The following is a 20,930-nucleotide window of genomic DNA, read 5'->3' as shown; positions in this document are numbered from 1 at the left end:
GCCCAACGAGTCGACCCGCGACTACCTCACGCGATGGGCCGACCTCCGCAACTCCTGCGAGGGAGTGCACGAGGTCCAGGCCATCGAGTACTTCACCGCCGGGTGCCGAGAGGGCACCCTCCTCAAGCACCGACTCCTCTGCGACGAGCCGGCCACCCTCGATGAGTTGCTGGTCATCGCCGACAAATACGCCACCGCCGACTCCTCGATGAAGACCGAGCTCCGAGTAGACGCCTCGGGGAAGGTGATTGCTCCGGCTCCCAAGACGCCGGGTGGCGACCCTAATCGGCGCCCCTACCAGAACGACCACAAGCGCAAGGGCCCCATGCCGACTTCCTCCAGTCGGCAGGTGGCCACAGTTGAAGACGAGCAGCCCGAAGAGCGGCCCGCTCCCAAGAAGAAGGGTGGCCGGCCGCCCTGGCAGCCGTCTTTCTCCTACGAACAAGCACTCGACGCCCCTTGCAAGTTCCACAGCGGCGCGAAGCCGTCCAACCACACAACCCGGAAATGCCACTGGCTCACCCGCATCACCAAGGGTGAGGGAATGTTGCCGCCTCCGCCCCCCGGCCAGCCGCCTCCAGCCCCCCAGCAGCCGGCGGCTCGGCCGGCAGTCGGTGCCATCCAAGACGAATTTCCTGAAGAGCACGCCGCCTACATCGTCTTCACTAGTCAAGCCGACGACAAGCGCAGCCGACGCCAACAGCACCAAGAAGTGAATGCAGTCGCCTCTAGCACCGCTGAGTTCATGCACTGGTCAGAAAAGCCAATCAGCTGGAGCCAGGCCGACCACCCAGAGGTGATGCCTTCGCCTGGCTCCTATGCAATGGTCTTGGACATCACCCTTGCGACGGAGAGGCGAGCTGCCAGATTTTCCCGCGTCCTGATAGACGGCGGAAGCAGTATCAACATACTGTACCGCGATACCATGGAGAAGCTGAACATCAAAGCGAAGCAGCTCATGCCGAGCCGCACCGTCTTCCATGGTATCGTACCCGGCCTGTCTTGCTCTCCAATCGGCAAGATCAAAATGGATGTTCTCTTCGGAGACAAAGATCATTTTCGCCGGGAAGCAATATGGTTCGAGGTAGTGGATTTGTAGAGCCCCTATCATGCACTACTTGGCCGACCTGCTTTGGCCAAGTTCATGGCTGTGCCCCACTACGCCTACCTGAAGATGAAGATGCCGAGCTCGAAGGGGATCATCACGGTAGCCGGCGACTACAAGAAGTCCATCGAGTGCGCCATGGCCAGTAGCCGGCTGGCCGAGTCCCTCGTGGTGGCAGAAGAGAAGAAGATGTTGGAACGGGTTGTGGCCATGGCGGGCAAGCAGCCGGCCTTGTCCCCCAACCCCAAGGATTGTGATGCGCAGGGCTCCTTCCAGCCTGCCAAAGAGACGAAGAAGATACCTCTGGACCCGGAGAACCCGGAGAGGTTCGCTATGATTGGGGCGAACTTGGACAGTAAATAGGAAGGCGAGCTCGTCGACTTCCTCCGTGAGAATCGAGACATCTTTGCATGGTCCCCAAAGGACATGCCGGGTGTCCCGAAGGATTTCGCCGAGCACAAATTACATGTCCGAGCTGACGCGAAGCCGGTCAAGCAACCCCTCCGCCGACTGTCAGAAGAGAAGCGAAGAATTGTGGGAAGAGATAGCCCGGCTCCTTGCCGCCGGCTTTATCATGGAAGTGTTCTTTCCAGAGTGGCTTGCCAACCCAGTTCTGGTTCTGAAGAAGAATAACAAGTGGCGTATGTGTATAGACTACACTAGTCTGAACAAGGCCTGCCCAAAGGATCCGTTTGCTCTGCCACGGATTGACCAAGTGATAGACTCCACAGCCGGATGCGAGCTGTTAAGTTTTTTGGATGCATACTCAGGGTATCATCAGATCAAGTTGGACCGGCTGACCGCCTGAAGACTGCCTTCATCACACCCTTTGGAGCTTTCTGCTACCTGACAATGACATTCGGCTTGAGGAATGCCGGTGCCACTTTTCAGCGTTGCATGCAGAAATGTCTCTTGAAACAACTCGGCAGAAATGCCCACGTCTATGTAGACGACATTGTAGTGAAGACAGAGAAGCGCGGTACCTTGCTGGAAGACCTGAAAGAAACATTCGCCAACTTGCGCCGATTCCAGATCAAGCTCAATCCCGAGAAGTGCGTGTTCGGAGTGCCAGCCGGCCAGCTGCTAGGCTTCCTGGTCTCCGAACGCGGCATTGAGTGCAACCCCGTCAAGATCAAGGCCATCGAGAGGATGGAGATTCCCACCAAGCTGCGAGATGTGCAGAAGTTCACTGGCTGCTTAGCCTCCCTGAATCGTTTCATCAGCCGACTAGGAGAGAAGGCCCTCCCCCTGTACCGACTCATGAAGAAGTCCACTCACTTCGAGTGGAACGATCAAGCCGACCAAGCCTTCCATGAGTTGAAGAAAATGCCGACCACTCCGCCTGTCCTGGCTGCGCCGACTGAGAAGGAGCCCATGCTCCTCTACATCGCCGCGACTAGCCGAGTCGTCAGCACTGTTGTTGTGGTCCAGCGCCCGGAGGAAGGCCGAGCCCAGCTAGTCCAGAGGCCGGTCTACTATCTCAGCGAAGTACTGTCCAGCTCAAAGCAAAACTACCCGCACTACCAGAAGATGTGCTATGGAGTGTACTTCGCTGCCAAGAAACTGAAGCCCTACTTCCAAGAGCACCCCATCACGGTCGTGTGCACTGCCTCGCTCGCCGAGATCATAGGCAGCCGGGATGCATCCAGCCGGGTGGCCAAATGGGCCATTGCATTGGCGCCCTACACGATCTTCTATCAACCCCGCACCGCCATCAAGTCGCAAGCATTGGCCGACTTCCTCGTCGACTGGGCCGAGACCCAGTACTTACCGCTGGCTCCCGACTCTACCCATTGGCGGATGCACTTTGACGGGTCCAAGATGCGCACCGGCTTGGGAGCCGGCATCGTCCTCACCTCTCCCAAAGGCGACAAGCTCAAGTACACGCTTCAGATCCTCTTCGCCGCCTCCAACCACGTGGCCGAGTACGAGGCGCTCGTACATGGGCTCCGGCTAGCCAAAGAACTTGGCATACGCCGGATCCTGTGCTACGGCGACTCCGACTTGGTGGTCCAGCAGTCGTCTGGCGACTGGGACACCAAGGATGCGAACATGGCGAGCTATCGTTTCCTCGTCCAGCAGATAAGCGGATACTTCGAAGGGTGCGAGTTCCTTCACGTGCCAAGGGCCGACAACGACCAAGCAGATGCCCTAGCACAGATCGGCTCCACCCGACAAGCCATACCGACTGGCGTCTCCCTCCAGCGCCTCCTCAAGCCGTCCATCAAGCCGTCTCCAGAGTCGGATTCCATCTTCGTACCGCCTGCGCCGGATACAGCCGGATCCGACTTGAGAAATCCCGCAGGCGGCACGGGGACTTTGACAACTGGCCCGGGGACTGCCGTAGTGGCACCCGGCCCGGGGACTTCAGAACCCGGCTCGGGGACTGCAGCAGTCGGCCCGGGGACTGCAACGACACAAGAAGCGGTGGCCGACTCCAATTCAACACCCAACCCACCCACCCGAGTCATGGTGGCCACATTAACAGAAGAAGAAGTCACAACTCCCTCATGGGCCCAGCCCATCCTCAAGTTCCTAGTCAGCAAAGAGCTGCCGGCTGATGAGATCTCAGCAAGACTAGTGCAACGACGAGCCGCAGCATACACAATAATCAACAGAGAGCTTGTGAAGCGCAGCGTCACTGGAGTCTTCTAGCGTTGCGTCGAGCCAGAAAAAGGAGTGGCAATTTTCAAAGACATCCACCAAGGCGAGTGCGGCCACCATGCAGCCTCAAGATCCCTTGTGGCCAAGGCTTTCCGCCATGGTTTCTTCTGGCCGACTGCCTTGGAGGATGCTAAAGAAATAGTCAAGAGCTGCAGAGGATGCCAAGTTTTTAGTTCCAAGCAACACCTGCCGGCTTCTGCACTCAAGACCATTCCCCTCACCTGGCCTTTTGCCGTCTGGGGACTGGACATGGTGGGCCCCTTCAAGACAGCCCGCGGCGGCTTGACACATCTACTGGTCGCTGTGGACAAGTTCACAAAGTGGATCGAAGCCAAGCCGATTAAGAAGCTGAACGGGCCGACTGCCGTGACATTCATCACCGACATCACTACTCGGTACGGCGTGCCGCACAGCATCATCACCGACAACGGCACGAACTTCGCCAAAGGAGCACTGGCACGTTTCTGCGCGACGCAGGGCATCCGACTGGACTTAGCGTCCGTTGCCCACCCGCAGTCAAACGGCCAGGTCGAGCGAGCAAATGGACTCATCCTCTCTGGCATCAAGCCCCGACTGGTTGTACCACTGTAGCGATCGGCTGGCTGCTGGCTCGAAGAGCTGCCGGCTGTCCTCTGGAGCCTGCGCACTACACCCAACAAGTCAACCGGCTTCACTCCATTCTTCCTCGTGTACGGTGCCGAGGCTGTCATCCCAACAGACATCGAGTTCGACTCGCCTCGGATCACCATGTACACGGAGGAGGAAGCCAAAGAAGCAAGAGAAGACGACGTGGACCTACTGGAAGAAGGCCGGCTGTTAGCACTCAGCCGGTCCGCCATCTACCAGCAAGGGCTGCGCCGCTACTACAACCGCAAGGTCAAGCCAAGATCCTTCCAAGAGGGCGACCTTGTGCTCCGGCTGATCCAGCGAACAGCCGGCCAGCACAAGCTCTCGGCCCCTTGGGAAGGCCCCTTCGTCGTCAGCAAGGCACCCGGCAACGACTCCTACTACTTGATCGACGCGCAAAAACCAAGAGCACGCAAGAGAGACGACTCCGGCAAGGAGTCGGAGCGACCATGGAACGCAAACCTCCTAAGACGATTTTACAGCTGAAAAGCAGTATGTATCATGCTCCCCTTTTGTATTAAGTACAAACCAACAGGCCCCCCGAACAGTACTCGGGGACTGCCTTTTATTTATCTATGAATGACGAATGTCATATCCATGAATGTATTATTACATTTTGAATTTTTGTCCGGCACCGGGTTCGACTAGTCGGCCCAGGGACTGGCCGCCTTGAGCTATATCGAAAGTTCTTCCTAAAGTCAGAAAAGTAGTGCGCCGGCTCCCGAGTCCTCTCTTGTTGAAAGTCGTAGCTCAAAGAACTAACTGTCCGACTAACAAGAGGCAAGACAGAAAGGAAGCCCACACGAAAAATGGCTAAGGAACAACGAACCTATATAGCAAAGAGACGGCCTCCAAACATGCCTGCCGGCTGCCAGAACAGCCGGCTGGCCGGCTTCCTAAAAACTTAGCTTTAGTCCAGCAGAGCTAAAGTACTTCCCCCTCCCCAATCGGCCAGGCACTCCCCCGGCTACAGATTGCAGAGCAACTGTTTGACTGGGGAGGCGGCAACCAAAGGAGGGCGGCAAAGGAAAAAGCAGAAGGACAAAAAGCAAAAGTACAAGGAAAGACCAAATGCATAAGTTATATACATAAAAGCCGCCAACAGGCCGGCAACTGACATAAGTTCGAATACACCCAGTGGGTGGAATTGTGCGAATTTAACCAAACATTGTTCTAAAGAGTAACAAAGCAGAAAAGCAAAAGACGGCAGACTAGGGCGCGACATGAAGGCCGAGCTGGTCGGTGAAGGCGGCCTCGCCGGCTAAAGGAGTGGCCGCCTAGCGGGTCTCGGCTTGACCACCACCCACGGCAGGCGACGCACTCGCGCGTGACGTGGTGCTGGAGGTGCGGTCAGGCTGAGGCTGGCCGGCTGCTCCACCAGCCGGCTCGGCGTCCTCACCCTCCTCCTCCTCTTCTTCACCCTCGTCGCTGGAGTCAATCTCCTCCGCCGAGTCTTCGCCATGCTCCGGGTCCAGCCCGAACCACTCCTCCGGCTGGGCGACTCCATTGTCGTCCACCTCGGGGGCGAAGACGCTAGTGTCGGTGTAGTCGGCGATCGCCGAAGCCCGCCGAATGATGGCCGGCCGCGCCGGCTCCAGCTCCGTGTCGGCTTGCTGCCGCCAGGTAGCCAGCTGGTCCAGGCTCAGGCTGGGATACCAGGCCTTGACGAACTCCAGCGCCCGCCTGGCGCCGGAGCGAGCCGCCGAGGCTTTCCAAGCCTCGAAGCGGCCGACTGCCACCTCCAGCCAGTCGGCAGTCCGACTGGGGGTGCGAGGGACCACTTGGCCGGGCCAGAGGGCAGCCAAGACCTGCGCCCCGGCACGCTGAAGCCGGCGGAGCAGCCGGTGAGCCGGCTGGATGCGAGCCTGGATCGCCAGGAGCTGTTCCTCCAGCGAGCGGCTGGCGGTTGGCGAGATCTCAAAGCCGGCCTGCCTCCGCGCTTGGCGACGGGCCTCGATGGCCTGGTTGGCGGCAGTCGAATAGCCAGGGAAATACTCTGCGCGAAGAAGAAAGGAAGAGAAGAACACCAAAATCAGAAAGCAAGCCAAAGCGGCAAACGGCAAGAAAGGACGGAGAGGAAGGCGGCTTACCATCAACTAGATCTTCGATCTGGCCGTAGCCAGAGACCAGAGTCTGCCTGGCCTCAGCCCAGCCAGCCGCCTCCGTCTCGAACTCGGCCTGGAGGGTGGCTTCGCGATCCTGCGCAGCCTTCAGCGCCGCCTTGTGGCCTTCCTCCTGGTCGGCCAGCTTCTTGACCAGGGGGTCGCGCTCCTGCACCAAGGCGGCGAGCTCGGCATCCTTGGCACGAAGAGCAGTCTGGGACTCCCCCAGCTGTGCCCTCAGACTGGTGTTGGCCGCTGCAGAGACGGCAGAAGAAGAAGAACAATAAGAAATCGACAAGGAAGATCCGACCCGACTGCTCAGCAGTCGGCCCGAATCTCGGGGACTACACCCAGTGGGTGCGCTGACGCGCCCCCACATGAGATAAAGATCAAGTCACGTACCTCGGCTCTCAGTAAGGTCGGCGGTCTTCTGAGTCAGCTCCCGAGCCTGGGAGTTGAAGGCGGCCGCTCGAAGGTTGTGGTAGTCCTGCAAGATGGACAGAAGACCAGAGTAAGAACAAAAACAGCAAAGGCAAATCCTCCAAGAAGTTCCAAGCCGCCTGCTCAGCAGCCAACTCGGAACTCGGGGACTACACCCAGTGGGTGCGCTGACGCGCCCCCACGGAAGAAATCAAGATCAAGAAGAGAAATCAAGATCAAGAAGAAGCAAGATGGGAATACTAATCCGGATGGCCGCCCGCGTTGCGAGGAACTCGTCGGTGAACTGCCTCAGCGTCGTGGCTTGGTTTTGGAGCCGGGTCCGGACGTCTTGGGCAGCCACGTTCACCACGGTCGTCCCTCTGCCTGGTGTCCACCTCGAGGTAGCGTTGGCCACCTCCGCATCTCGGGCCGACGAGCTGGAACCCATGGCCGGCTGTGGCTCCGGCGCGGCCTTCTGCAGCTCCGACGCGGCCTTCCCCGCACGCCGGCTTGGCGGAATCCGGACCGCCACCTCAACCCTCGCGGCCGGCTCGCCCTCCGCCGACTGTGCAGGAGGCGGATCAGGCCGGCCGCCTTGGGCCGCCCCAGTTGGCGGGGTCGGCTCCGGCGCCTTCTCCAAGATGATGACGTCGTCGCCGCTTCCCCCCAGCCCCGGCTGGTCGCCGCTGGCTCCCCCTGGCGAGGGTTCCATGTCCCCAGGCGCCATGACGCGCAGCGGGGTGACCATCAAAACCTCCCCCGCCGCCGCTGCGGCCTCGGCGAGTGCCTTCGCTGCCTCCTCCTCCCGAGCCGCCTGGGCGGCGGCTGCATTCCGTGCCTCCGCCTCCCGTGCCTCCTGCTCCTCCCGCACCTCCCGCGCGTTCCTTTCCGTCGCCTCCTGGAGGTCGGCGCGGGGGTCCACGCGGCGGGTGGTGCTCCCAGAGCCCCTTGGCGACTCGACGACGGAGCCGGCAGCCGCCCGCTCAAGTGACAACGGAGCTTTGATCGTTGAAGAAAAAGACGAGAGTTCAAGAACCACCAAAGAAAAGAAAGAAAGAGAGTACACAAAGAAAGATTCGGACTTACGCCGACACGGTCTGCGGTTGCTTCACCACCTTGCGGAAACGAGCCGCCTTCGCGGCCGCCTCCTCCCGCCTAGTGGCTGCCGCCCCGCCTCTGGGTTTCTTCGTTCGGCTGCCGAACAAGCCCTGGGCGGCGCGACACTTCTGACCTCGACCCCGAGCAGGCTGCGCGGCGGAGGAGCCCGTGCCGCGTCCAGATGCCGGCTGGCGGCGCGGGACGGCTTCAGCTTCATCCTCGTCCGGCCAGTCGTCAAAGGTGGCAGTGAACCCGGAGCCGCCTGTTTCGCCGCCAGCTTGGCCTCCGCCCGGCTCGACGTCGTCGTCCATATGGACCGCCCCCAGGTCGGGGTCCTCCAAGTCATGTTCGGTCCGGTCGGGGACGAAGCGGCGCTCCGCGTCTGACCCACCGGCCGGCCGAAGCAGAGGGCTCTGTCGAAGAACAAGCCGACTAAGTTAGAGTCGGCCAAGAGATGCTCGGCAACAAGGCTGAGAGAGAGAGAAAAAGAGACAAGGGGAGCATACCGTAGGCGGAGGATTGGCTCGGCTATATGGCTCCTTGCCGAACTGCCACTCTTCGGTGAGTTTGCAGTTTGCAAGATAGTTCACCATGTAGGCGACCTCATGGCGCGGCATCTCCTTGGTGCACATTCGGCTCAGATCGAGCTGGCTGCTCATCTGACAGATCAGATGAGGCCGGCTCTGGAGCGGAAGAACCCGGCGCGTGACGAACGCAGCCAGAAGATCGGGCCCCGTTAGGCCCTCCGACTGGACCATCACCCGCAGTCGGGCGATGGCGGCGTTTCCAGCCGGCGACAGCGTCACAGCCCGGAAGGACCACTGGGGCAGCCTGCCTGCCGGTGGGCCGGCTACGTAAGCCGGCAGGTTGATGTAGTCGCCTCGTGGAGCGATGTTCCGCACGTAGAAGTACGACTTCTGCCACTTCTTCACCGATTGGATCAGCGTGATGACGGGGAAGGGGTTGTCGGCAGCCGATCTCCGCGACGCGATGAAGGCGCCAGTATGAGCCGGCACGCCCTTAATGCGCGTGCCCAGCTTCGACTGGAAGAACTCCCCCCAGAGCTGAAGGGTGGGGAGGACGCCGAGATAGCCCTCGCACAGGGTGACGAAGGCGGACAGCAGCACCACCGCGTTGGGGGTGAGATGGTGCGGCTGGAGCTGATAGAATTCGAGCCAGGAGCGGAAGAAGGCGCTCACTGGCAGGCCGAAGCCGCGCAAGAAGTGCGAGCGGAAGACCACCCGCTTGCCCTCCTGCGGCCTCGGCGAGATTTCCTTCGCCGGCGCGAGGCGGACCTCCACTTTGTCCGCGCTGGGCAGCCGCCGCGTGTCACGGAGGAAGTCGACGTGGTCGTCATGGACGTTGGAGCCGTCCCAATCCCCGCCAAGCTGCTCTACGGTGGGAGGCATGGCGAAAGCTAGCACGGCGGCGGAGGAGCGTGCGGTGGAAGAGCGCGGCGGCGAGGCGCTGTCGCAAGAACTGGCAAGAGGAAGAAGACGGTGGAAGTAGGAGGAGCGTGCGAGGTCCTGCCGCCCTCCACCTCCCCCTACTTATAGCCTCACGAGGCCGAAGAGGCCGGACGTGGGGGGGACGTGGGATTAACTACGCCCACTCCCCCCACGTCTCGCGATTATTGCGCATAAAATGCAGGCCGAAACGGCCGCACGGAACGTGCGGGCGGTTTCAGGATACAAAGGATCCGCGCCCGGGCCGGGGCGCGGACGTGGCGGGCCCCCTCCCTGCGGCGACGTCCCGTCACGCGCGTGGGCTGGCAGGCTTTCCGGCCACGTGGTTCGCCGATGGCCCGTGGCCGGCCCGCAGCCCGGTGCACGTGCCAGCGAGCTCCCGCCCTCCGACTCCAGAAGATTTCGATTCAAGCGGCGCGCCTGACCAAGGCCGGCTCCCAGCTGCCGGCTTGTCACAATAGGAAGCTGATCGAGCTTCTCAACCCCCACTCCACCTCGAAGCCCAATCAGCTTCGGGGACTACTGTCGGAGTAAATGGCCACGGGTAGCCTAACCGACTGCCCCTGGTTCTTCTGAAAAAATTATCAGGCCTTCGGGCCTCCAAGCACTCCGAGCATTGGGCCGCCTTCCCTGGCCGGCTACCTCTGAAGCCGACTCCCGGAAGGCGACCCAGCCTCACCAACTCCTCCCCAGGACGACTACGGGGTGGCCGGCTCCAAGAAGCCGGCCAAGAAGGACGCCGACTCCTAGGAGCCGGCCGAGACCATAACCACCAAAGCTGTTCCCACATAACGGCGACACGACGGGGTGTGGCCATAGTGCGGCCCACTACCCCCAAAGCCCGAGGCGGGCATGGCTACAGGAGGCCGTACGGGACGGCCGTCTCCCGTGCGGCTCGGCACTGTAGCCATGCGGGCCTCGACGTCACCCACGACCGACTCCCGTACGGCCCGCGGGCGGCGGGCCCCTTCAGCCAGAGAGAGGCGTGAAGGCGGCCCGGCCTTTCCCAGTCGGCCAAGAGCGTAGCCGGCCTCCAGAAGCCGGCTACTCCCTTCCTCGAAGCAGGAGCCCCATTAAGGAGACAAGACGAGGTAAGGCTACAGTGAGAGCCCCCGAGGCGGCCCACTGTAGCCACGCTTACCTCGACAAAGCCCTCGTCATCAGAGGCGCGGCTACAGTAAGCAGCCGCCGACAAGACCCTAGGCGGTGGGGCCGGCCTGTCGACCAAGTAGCCGGCAGCCGGCGGGACCCAGCAGCCGGCGGAGAAGCCGGCGACCGTAGACACTGACGGCTGGGACCAGAGCCCAGCCGGATTACCATTGTACCCCCGGGGGGTAGGCCTATATAAACCCCTCGGAGCACCCATGCAAAGGGTTGGCCTCGGAGCATAGAGTTGCCGTCTAAGCATAGCACACACACCAGAGATAGAGAGAAGCAAGAGCTAGCCTTGTTCTTCTTCTCCCTTGATCCCAACAGCTCTAGGAGCTATTGTAGCTACCCATTCTCGATCTAGTGATCATGCGGAGACCCCGCAAAGCAGGACTAGGGGTGTTATCTCCTCGGAGAGCCCCGAACCTGGGTAAGATCCGCCGGCGTGCATGTCTCCGCCTCATCCCGTTTCCAGGCACCGGCGACGTCTTATTGGCTCCCACAATGATTAGCCATCCATTGGCATATGTCGCACCAACCACCCGACAGTCTTGTTGGCTGCGACGAAGTTGACGCACCCCGAGCAGTGGCCCTCCTTGATCCAGAGATAGAAGTGGCGCAGCAGCGCCACGGATGGCATCACCCCGACGTACGCCTCACAATAGAAGGCGAAGATCGACAGAAGGAGGATGGAGTTGGGGTGAAGATGGAGGGCGTGGAGCTTGTAGTGGCTGAGGACAGAATAGAAGAAGTCGGAGAAGGGGGGAACCAACCCCGCAACGACGCTGCTCATGAAGAAGGGATAGAAGGTGCTGCCCGAGGCCTCCGGCTCGGCGGAGCCATCCCGGAGGGCAGTTTTCCTCTTCTCACTGCCCTCTGCCATCATCAGGAGCGTGGCGGCAAGGTTCTTCTCTGAGACACTTGGCGCTTTCAGCGCCGGCTTGTACCAGGATGGCGGAGGAGCGGCCCGAGCTTTGTTGGGCGCCATTGGTGGCAGGCTCGAAGGAGGATTTTGGCTGATCTGGAGTCTTTGGAAATGAGGGGCAAGAAAGGGGATCTGGAGCAAGACAAAGGGGAGCAATGAAGGCAGTGCAGCTCGCGCCAGCCTTTTGTCAGTCGGGCCTTTGCCGAGGCAGCGTGGGGAAGCGGAGACGCCCACGTCCCGTCAGTCGTGATGCGTCAATCAAGGCCGCAGGTGGTTGGGGCCCGCGGCACTCCTCACTTGCCCCTTGGCTTCGCCTCGAAGCCAAGTCCGAGCGCGCCTTGGGCTCGGGGGCTACTGTCAGCGTCTTGGGAATGGGGGTCCCCAGACTTGCCAGCCTGCGGCCCACGACGTGGCTCCACTAACGGCCCGGTACAGCCCATCTTCACCAGCAAACACTCAAGACCCTCGCGAGGGTCCAAGCCTCACAAGGCGGACGACACAAGACCTCCTCAGGGGCAGCATCACTAGGCTGGCTCGCGAGGAGAGGAGAGATCAAGGCGAGGGGCACCTCGTGAGGTTCCCGTGACGTGAGCCATGACAATCAAGGCCAGGCGGGCGCCAGCGGGTGCAGAGTACTGGTTTCCTCTTCGGTGCTAAAGGAGCATGCGCAGATGAGGAGTCCCGAGGCATCAGGAAAAGGTTTCCATATCGGTGCAACGAGACCAAGACCAGCAGGACGGCAGGGCGGAGGTCATCGCGGAGCCCAAGACGTCGTCAGCACCAGAGCCTTTGGCAGGCGAAGACCACCTTTTGTCAGGATAGCTTGTACTAGCTGCCCCCCTTCAAATTGGACGTTGTGGGATCCCTTCCCGCCTAAATATTTGGGAAGAGGACCAATGCCTCTATAAATAGGACTAGCCACCACCGTAGGAGGTAACTAATCTTGGATCGGATCCACTCCATCCTCACACACACCAGCTCACCGAGCTTAAGAGCACCTCTCCTCAGGAGGTTGTTCTTCCCTTGTACTTGTTCATCCTCAGCCTATAAGGCAATCCACCACACCACACTGGAGTAGGGAGTTACACCACATCGGTGGCCCGAACCAGTATAAACTTTTGTGTCCCTTGTTCCTCGGGTTCGGCGAGCTAGGCTTCAGATCGTTGCGAGAGTGTGAGCTAGGGGGAGAGAGATCTTCATGCGCACCCCAGAGTTCGAACCTCAAGGGTTTTGCTGGAACCCGTAATCCGACAATGACGTTTTGAATGTCATGGAGCATATGAGATGTTCTAGGAGTTGAAGTTAATATTTCAAGCAAATGCCCGAATTAAGAGATATGAAGTCTCCAATAAGTTATATAGCTGCAAGATGGAGGAGAATAGTTCTATCAGTGAACATATACTCAAAATGTCTGGGTACCACAACCACTTGACTCAACTGGGAGTTAATCTTCCTGATGATAATGTCATTGACAGAGTTCTTCAATCACTGCCACCAAGCTACAAAAGCTTCATGATGAACTATAATATGCAAGGGATGGATAAGACAATTCCCGAGCTCTTCGCGATGCTAAAGGCTGCGGAGGTAGAAATCAAGAAGGAGCATCAAGTGTCGATGGTTAACAAGACCACTAGTTTCAAGAAAAAGGGCAAAGGGAAGAAGGGGAACTTCAAGAAGAACGGCAAGCAAGTTGCTGCTCAAGTGAAGAAGCCCAAGTCTGGACCTAAGCCTGAGACTGAGTGCTTCTACTGCAAAGGGACTGGTCACTGGAAGCGGAACTGCCCCAAGTATTTGGCGGATAAGAAGGATGGCAAAGTGAAAGGTATATTTGATATACATGTTATTGATGTGTACCTTACTAATGCTCGTAGTAGCGCCTGGGTATTTGATACTGGTTCTGTTGCTCACATTTGCAACTCGAAACAGGGGCTATGGATTAAATGAAGATTGGCTAAGGACGAGGTGACGATGCGCGTGGGAAATGGTTCCAAAGTCGATGTGATCGCCGTCGACACGCTACCTCTACATCTACCTTCGGGATTAGTTTTAGACCTGAATAATTGTTATTTGGTGCCAGTGTTAAGCATGAACATTATATCTGGATCTTGTTTGATGCAAGACGGTTATTCATTTAAATCAGAGAATAATGGTTGTTCTATTTATATGAGTAATATCTTTTATGGTCATGTGCACCCTTGATGAATGGTCTATTTTTGTTGAATCTCGACTGTAGTGATACACATATTCATAATATTAAAACCAAAAGATGCAAGGTTAATAATGATAGTGCAACTTATTTGTGGCACTGCCGTTTAGGTCATATTGGTGTAAAGGGCATGAAGAAACTCCATGGTGATGGGCTTTTGGAATCACTTGATGCATGCGAACCATGCCTCATGGGCAAGATGACTAAGACTCCGTTCTTCGAAACAATGGAGCGAGCAACTGACTTGTTGGAAATAATACATACTAATGTATGCGGTCCGATGAGTGTTGAGGCTCGCGGCGGGTATCATTATTTTCTGACCTTCACAAATGATTTGAGCACATATGGGTATATCTACTTGATGAAACATAAGTCTGAAACATTTGAAAAGTTCAAAGAATTTCAGAGTGAAGTGGAAAATCATCATAACAAGAAAACAAAATTTCTACGATCTGATCGTGGAGGTGAATATTTGAGTTATGAGTTTGGTATTCATTTGAAACAATGTGGAATAGTTTCGCAACTCACGCCACCTGGAACACCACAGCGTAATGGTGTGTCCAAACGTCGTAACCGTACTTTATTAGATATGGTGCGATCTATGATGTCTCTTACCAATTTACCACTATCGTTTTGGGGTTATGCTTTAGAGACGGCTGCATTCACGTTAAATAGGGCACCATCTTAATCCGTTGAGATGACACCATATGAACCGTGGTTTAGCAAGAAACCCAAATTGTCGTTTCTTAAAGTTTGGGGCTGTGATGCTTATGTGAAAAAGCTTCAACCTGATAAGCTAGAACCCAAATCGGAGAAATGTGTCTTCATAGGATACCCAAAGGAGACTGTTGGGTACACCTTCTATCACAGATCCGAAGGCAAGATATTCGTTGCTAAGAATGGATCCTTTCTAGAGAAGGGGTTTCTGTCGAAAGAAGTGAGTGGGAGGAAAGTATAACTTGATGAGGTAATTGTACCTGCTCCCGAATTGGAAAGTAGTTCATCACAGAAATCAGTTCCAATGATTCCTACACCAATCAGTGAGGAAGCTAATGATGATGATCATGAAACTTCAGAACAAGTTACTACCAAACCTCGTAGGTCAACCAGAGTAAGGTCCGCACCAGAGTGGTACGGTAATCCTATTCTGGAGGTCATGTTACTTGACCATGATGAACCTATGAACTATGAGGAAGCGATGATGAGCCCAGATTCCGCGAAATGGCTTGAGGCCATGAAATCTGAGATGGGATCCATGTATGAGAACAAAGTGTGGACTTTTGTTGACTTGCCCGATGATCAGCAAGCCATAGAGAATAAATGGATCTTCAAGAAGAAGGCTGACGCTGACGGTAATGTTACTGTCTACAAAGCTCGACTTGTTGCGAAAGGTTTTCGACAAGTTCAAGGAGTTGACTACGATGAGACCTTGTCACCCGCAGCGATGCTTAAGTCTGACCGAATCTTATTAGCAATTGCTGCATTTTATGATTATGAAATTTGGCATCAAAACAGCATTCCTTAATGGATATCTTAAAGAAGAGTTGTATATGATGCAACCAGAAGGTTTTGTCAATCCAAAAGGTGCTAACAAAGTGTGCAAGCTCCAGCGATCAATTTATGGACTGGTGCAAGCCTCTCGGAGTTGGAATATACGCTTTGATAGTATGATCAAAACATATGGTTTTATACAGACTTTTGGAGAAGCCTGTATTTACAAGAAAGTGAGTGGGAGCTCTGTAGCATTTCTGATATTATATGTGGATGACATATTGTTGACCGGAAACGATATAGAATTCCTGGATAGCATAAAAGGATACTTGAATAAGAATTTTTCAATGAAAGACCTCGGTGAAGCTGCTTATATATTGGGCATCAAGATCTATAGAGATAGATCAAGACGCTTAATTGGACTTTCACAAAGCACATACCATGATAAAGTTTTGAAGAAGTTCAGAATGGACCAGTCACAGAAAGGGTTTTACCTGTGTTATAAGGTGTGAAGTTGAGTCAGACTCAATGCCCGGCCTGTCGGGACCCCGATTCCAAGTCACACCGATCTAGCCTGTAACACCTCATATCACTTTGCGGCCTCACGCACGGTACTCCCACGGGTGTCGCCTTACCATGGCCCGGGACCGTTTGCGCCTTTTGGCTCACGTATATGACAATGTCGCTAGCATCCATATGACAGAGAACCCGGGCCGACATGGCTAGTCGTGAACCCAAAGCGGCACTAACGTATGGGGACAGGCATACATGAATCAACGTCGAACGTGTCGGTCAGCAGCGTGCGAATCTGGGCTGTAGCACTGGGCTAACAGGACTCCGGGAACCCGGGCTGTAGCAGGCTAGGCAGGACTCCGGATGTCACCGCGTGACATTTCCCCGAAGGGACAGACACAGGAACGATATGAAACACATGCCGGCCAGTCAAGTGTCTAGAGCAGTAGTGCTGGGCTAGCAGGACTCCGGTGAACCAGGCTGTAGCGGACTACTATGGCTCAAGGAGGCACTAGACTACATTTCCCCATAAGAGAGGCTGCTAAGGATAGACAACTAGATTGTCGGATCCCACACATACCAAGCATTTCAATCATACACACAATATGCTCGATATGTGCAAATACAACATGGCATCACAACAAGACTCTACGACTCAGAGTATTTATTTATTAGGCTCCGAAGAGCCAGATATTACAAACATGGGTCTCATGACCCAACATTCAGAGCATACAAGTCAAAGCACATGCGGAAGCCTAACATGTCTGAGTACATACATCTACAAATGAAGAAGGCTGAGAAGCCTGACTATTTACTAGATCCTGCCGAGGGCACAAGATCGTAGCTGAGGTATCAAGCTAAACGTCGAAGTCCACACGGAACTACTAGCGAGACTGAGATCTCTCTGCAAAACATAGAATAGGCAAACGTGAGTACAAATGTACCCAGCAAGACTTACATAAGAACTAGCTACATATGCATCGATATCAACAAAGGGGGTGGTGGAGTTTAACTACAGCAAGCCAACTTTGACTCGGTGGCTATCCTAACTACGACTGCAAGTAACTCTTTTGAGGTGGCGCACACGAGTCCACATATTCACCATACCAATACTCCACTATGGATCCGCTCCCGTCACCCTACGAGAACGCCAACCATAGCACTCACGCTTATCTTGCGCATTTTAGAGTATCCACTTTCACTTGTCTATGAACTGTACAGGCAACCCAGAAGTCCTTTACCGCGGACACGGCTATTCGAATAGATCATATTAACCCTGCAGGGGTGTACTTCGTCACACACGCTCTCGCCACTTACCACCATGTACACGTCGTGTACCTCGGCAACCTTCAAGCAGAAGCCTGGCGAGGGAGTCGGCCACGACCTGACTAACCACACAAGTCTCTCGTCCAGGTTTATCGCCTATTCGGGTTCCATCCGTAAGGAGATCCGGCCGGGGTGTCGCTCACGGCCCCAAACGATGTGTGCAGGGTTCCCGAGCCCACCATCCGGGTGCCACTCGGTACACCAGGCCACGTGTGCCTAGTCTGTCCCAAGCCCACCTGTACCGGGTGCCACTTGGTAGACTACTAACACTACCTACAAACACCAGAAACTAGTTGCAACTCCTGGACAGAGATCAGGTTGATTAATAAGTCGAGAGAGCTTGGAGCGCCCGGAGCCCAATGTGTGGTAGTAACTGTTCATGGATCACAAACACAGAACTCAGTTCCTGAGGACGGCTGCAATGAGACAACCCACCATGTACTCCTACATGGCCTCTCACCGCTACCTTTACCAAATCGTGTTCACACACTTAGCTCTCACATAGTAGGACATGTTCACCACGTACAATTCATCCCCGATGAATCAGACCTGACACAACTCTAAGCAATAGCAGGCATGACAAACAAGCATGAATGAGTAGGCACATCAGGGCTCAAACAACTCCTACTCATGCTAGTGGGTTTCATCTATTTACTGTGGCAATGACAGGTCTTGCAGAGGATAAAGGGGTTCAGCTACCGCAGCAAGTAACAGATGAATCGTTGTTGTCCTAATGCAGTAAAAGAGAGCAGGAGCGAGAGAGTGGGATTCTATCGGAATGAACAAGGGGGTTTTGCTTGCCTGGCACTTCTGAAGATAGTATAGTTCTTCATCGGTGTCATCGAACTCATCGTCGGAACCACATCTATCGAGAGGGGGCAACACCGGCAAACAGAGAAGAAACACGATCAATGCAATGCACAATATGATGCATGCTATGACATGGCAATATGCTGTGGATTGAGCTAATGCAGCTAGCAACATATTAAATGGAGTTGGTTTGAACCTTAGGTTCAAATTCAAACTTCATATGTGGAAATTCAAATGCCATTTACATGATTTGTCCTAAACAGCAGCTGTAAGTTGTTCTAACATGCATGAAAATGCCATATTCAGATTCTCTGGATTTTTCTGATCATTTTTTATATATAATTTATTTCATTCTGAGTTACGGTTGATTTTCTATGATTTTTAGAAGTTTAGGGCATTTTCTGGAATTTCCTGATTAAAAATAAATCCAGAAAATGTAATACTGCGTCAGCATTGCGTCAGGGTGACGTCAGCATTGACCAAAGTCAAATCTAACTGTGGGGCCCAGGTCAACGCTGAGGTGGCGGGGTCAAAGCATTAGCTTTATTTAAAGCAGGGAATAACCCTGTGGTTAATTATGAGGTGGGGCCCGGCTGTCTGTGACTCTTGGGTTTGATTAAGAGGTGGTTAACGCCTAATTAACCTGGCCACGTCAGCACGGCCGGGGTTAGTCCGCCGGCGACCATCCAGCGCGGCGGAGGCACGCCGGAGTTCCTCGGGACGGCGCTACAGGCGTCGGCTCGACGCACTGGAAGTACCAGAGGGATGCCCATCCTCGTGCGCATCCAGGGATCACGCGGGAAGCTGCGGGGTGGCCGGAGACGATGGCTACGGCAACCATGGTGGTGGCCGAAGCTCGGCTAGATGCAGGCGCGGGGCTGCAGGGTACAGCGAGGCCAGCTAAGGGGATCTGCGGCCTCCTGGTACATCTAGGAGCTCACTAGGCTCGTCGGCTTGAGCGGAGCAGCACGGCAGTGCCATGCCCGGCGTCCATGGCGGACGGCGGTGCTCGGTACGGTGGCTAGCACGGCTATGGCGGGGGGGAAGACTACGGGGAAAGAGGGGAAACGTAGTAGAGCTCACAGCGGTCTCGTAGGCGGTCTCAGTCAGCTCGGGGAGGCACTGGAATCGGTAAGGCAGCGGTGGCGATCTCCGGCGCCCGGGGTTGAAGACGAGTGCGAAGGGGGCTTCACACGGTGTCCGGCGATGCGTGGCTGATGGAGACGATGCAGGAAGACGGCGCGGAGCTCGTGGGCATGACGGAGGGGCGAGGCGGTGACTGTGGCCGCGGTGGTGCTAGTCGGCGGCGGCAGGAGCGTTCGGTGGGGAGGGGGAAACGGCGAGGGAGAGAGCCAGGGGAAAGGGAGAAGGTCGGGAGAGAGTGGGAGAGTTCTAGGGGCGCGTGGCGACGTCCTGGCGTCGAAGCAGCGGCGGAAGCAGGAGGTGGCTCGGCGCGTGGGCGCGCGCGGCGAGCACACGCTCGGCGTCCTTCTGGCGCGGTTGAGACGACGACTGGCGTCGGCCAGCTGGGTTGGGCCGCACAGTGTTGGGCTATCTGGTGGGCTGGCAGGTGGGCTGTGCCAGGTAAGTGGCCAGGTACTTCTCCCTCTCTCTCTCTTTCCTAATTTAGTTTCTGTTTTCTATTGTTCTGTAGTCTTTAGGGCTTTATTAAAAATACTTAGACAGATCCAAAAATCATCAAACTGCTCAATGCCACTTTTTGGAATATAACCAACAGCAAACATTTTAGTTCATGATTATTTGAGCATTTAAAATATTTAATAGCATTTAAATGCCCAAATGCAAATACTATATGATTTAATTCAGAGCCCAAATATGTCATGGAAAAATGTGCAACACGTCTGGTTATTGCTTCTAGCATTTCCCAGAAATGATGAACATTTTTGAAAGCCATTTGGAGTCACTGAGAATATTTTAGTTGAACCTAGTGAATTCCTTTAATGCTAGGGTTTAGGCAATCCCCATTTCAAATTCATTTGAAACTTAAACATGATGCACACATGACTAGCTAGCCTAGAGCAAACCAGAACTAGGGATGTGACACGACCACTGCAGAAGATAGAGAGAAAATGAAAGTCATTCCCTATGCCTCAGCCATAGGTTCTATCATGTATGCAATGCTGTGTACCAAACCTGATGTGTGCCTTACTATGAGTTTAGCAGGGAGGTACCAAAGTAATCCAGGAGTGGATCACTGGACAACGGTCAAGAACATCCTGAAATACCTGAAAAGGACTAAGGATATGTTTCTCGTTTATGGAGGTGACTGTGGGAGTCCTGGATTAGGGGGTCCCCGGGCGTCCGGGCTATGTGACGTGGGCCAGACTGGTGGGCCGTGAAGATACAAGATAGAAGGCTTTTCCCCCGTGTCCGGATAGGACTCTCCTTTGCGTGGATGGCAAGCTTGGCATTCGGATATGAAGATTCCTTTCTCTGTAAACCGACTCTGTAAAACCCTAGGACCCTCCGATGTCTATATAAACCGGAGGGTTTAGTCCGTGGAGGCAATCATAATCATACAGGCTAGACATCTAGGGTTTAGCCATTACGATCTCGAGGTAGATCAACTCTTGTAACCCCTATACTCATCAAAGTCAATCAAGCAGGAAGTAGGGTATTACCTCCATTAAGAGGGCCCGAACCTGGGTAAACATTGTGTCCCTGTCTCCTGTTACCTTCGATCCTCAGACGCACAGTTCGGGACCCCCTTCCCGAGATCCGCCGGTTTTGACACCGACATTGGTGCTTTCACTGAGAGTTCCACTGTGATGTCGTCAGAAGGCTCGATGGCTCCATCGATCATCTACAACAATGCCGCCGTGAAGGAGAATTTTCTCCCTGGCCAAATTTTCGTATTCGGCGGCTTCGAAGTGTGGGCCAACTCGATTGGCCACCTAGAGCATATCGACAGCTACGCCCCTGGTCATCAAATAAGTTTTGGAAATCTAAACTACATCGCCGATATCCGAGGAGACTTGGTCTTCGAGGGGTTCGCGATGCCGACCGC

Source organism: Aegilops tauschii, chromosome 7 (genome assembly GCF_002575655.3).
Source record: "Aegilops tauschii subsp. strangulata cultivar AL8/78 chromosome 7, Aet v6.0, whole genome shotgun sequence".
NCBI lineage: Eukaryota > Viridiplantae > Streptophyta > Magnoliopsida > Poales > Poaceae > Aegilops > Aegilops tauschii.
The sequence above is the reverse complement of the archived record's forward strand: the minus strand, read 5'-3'. Positions refer to the sequence as shown.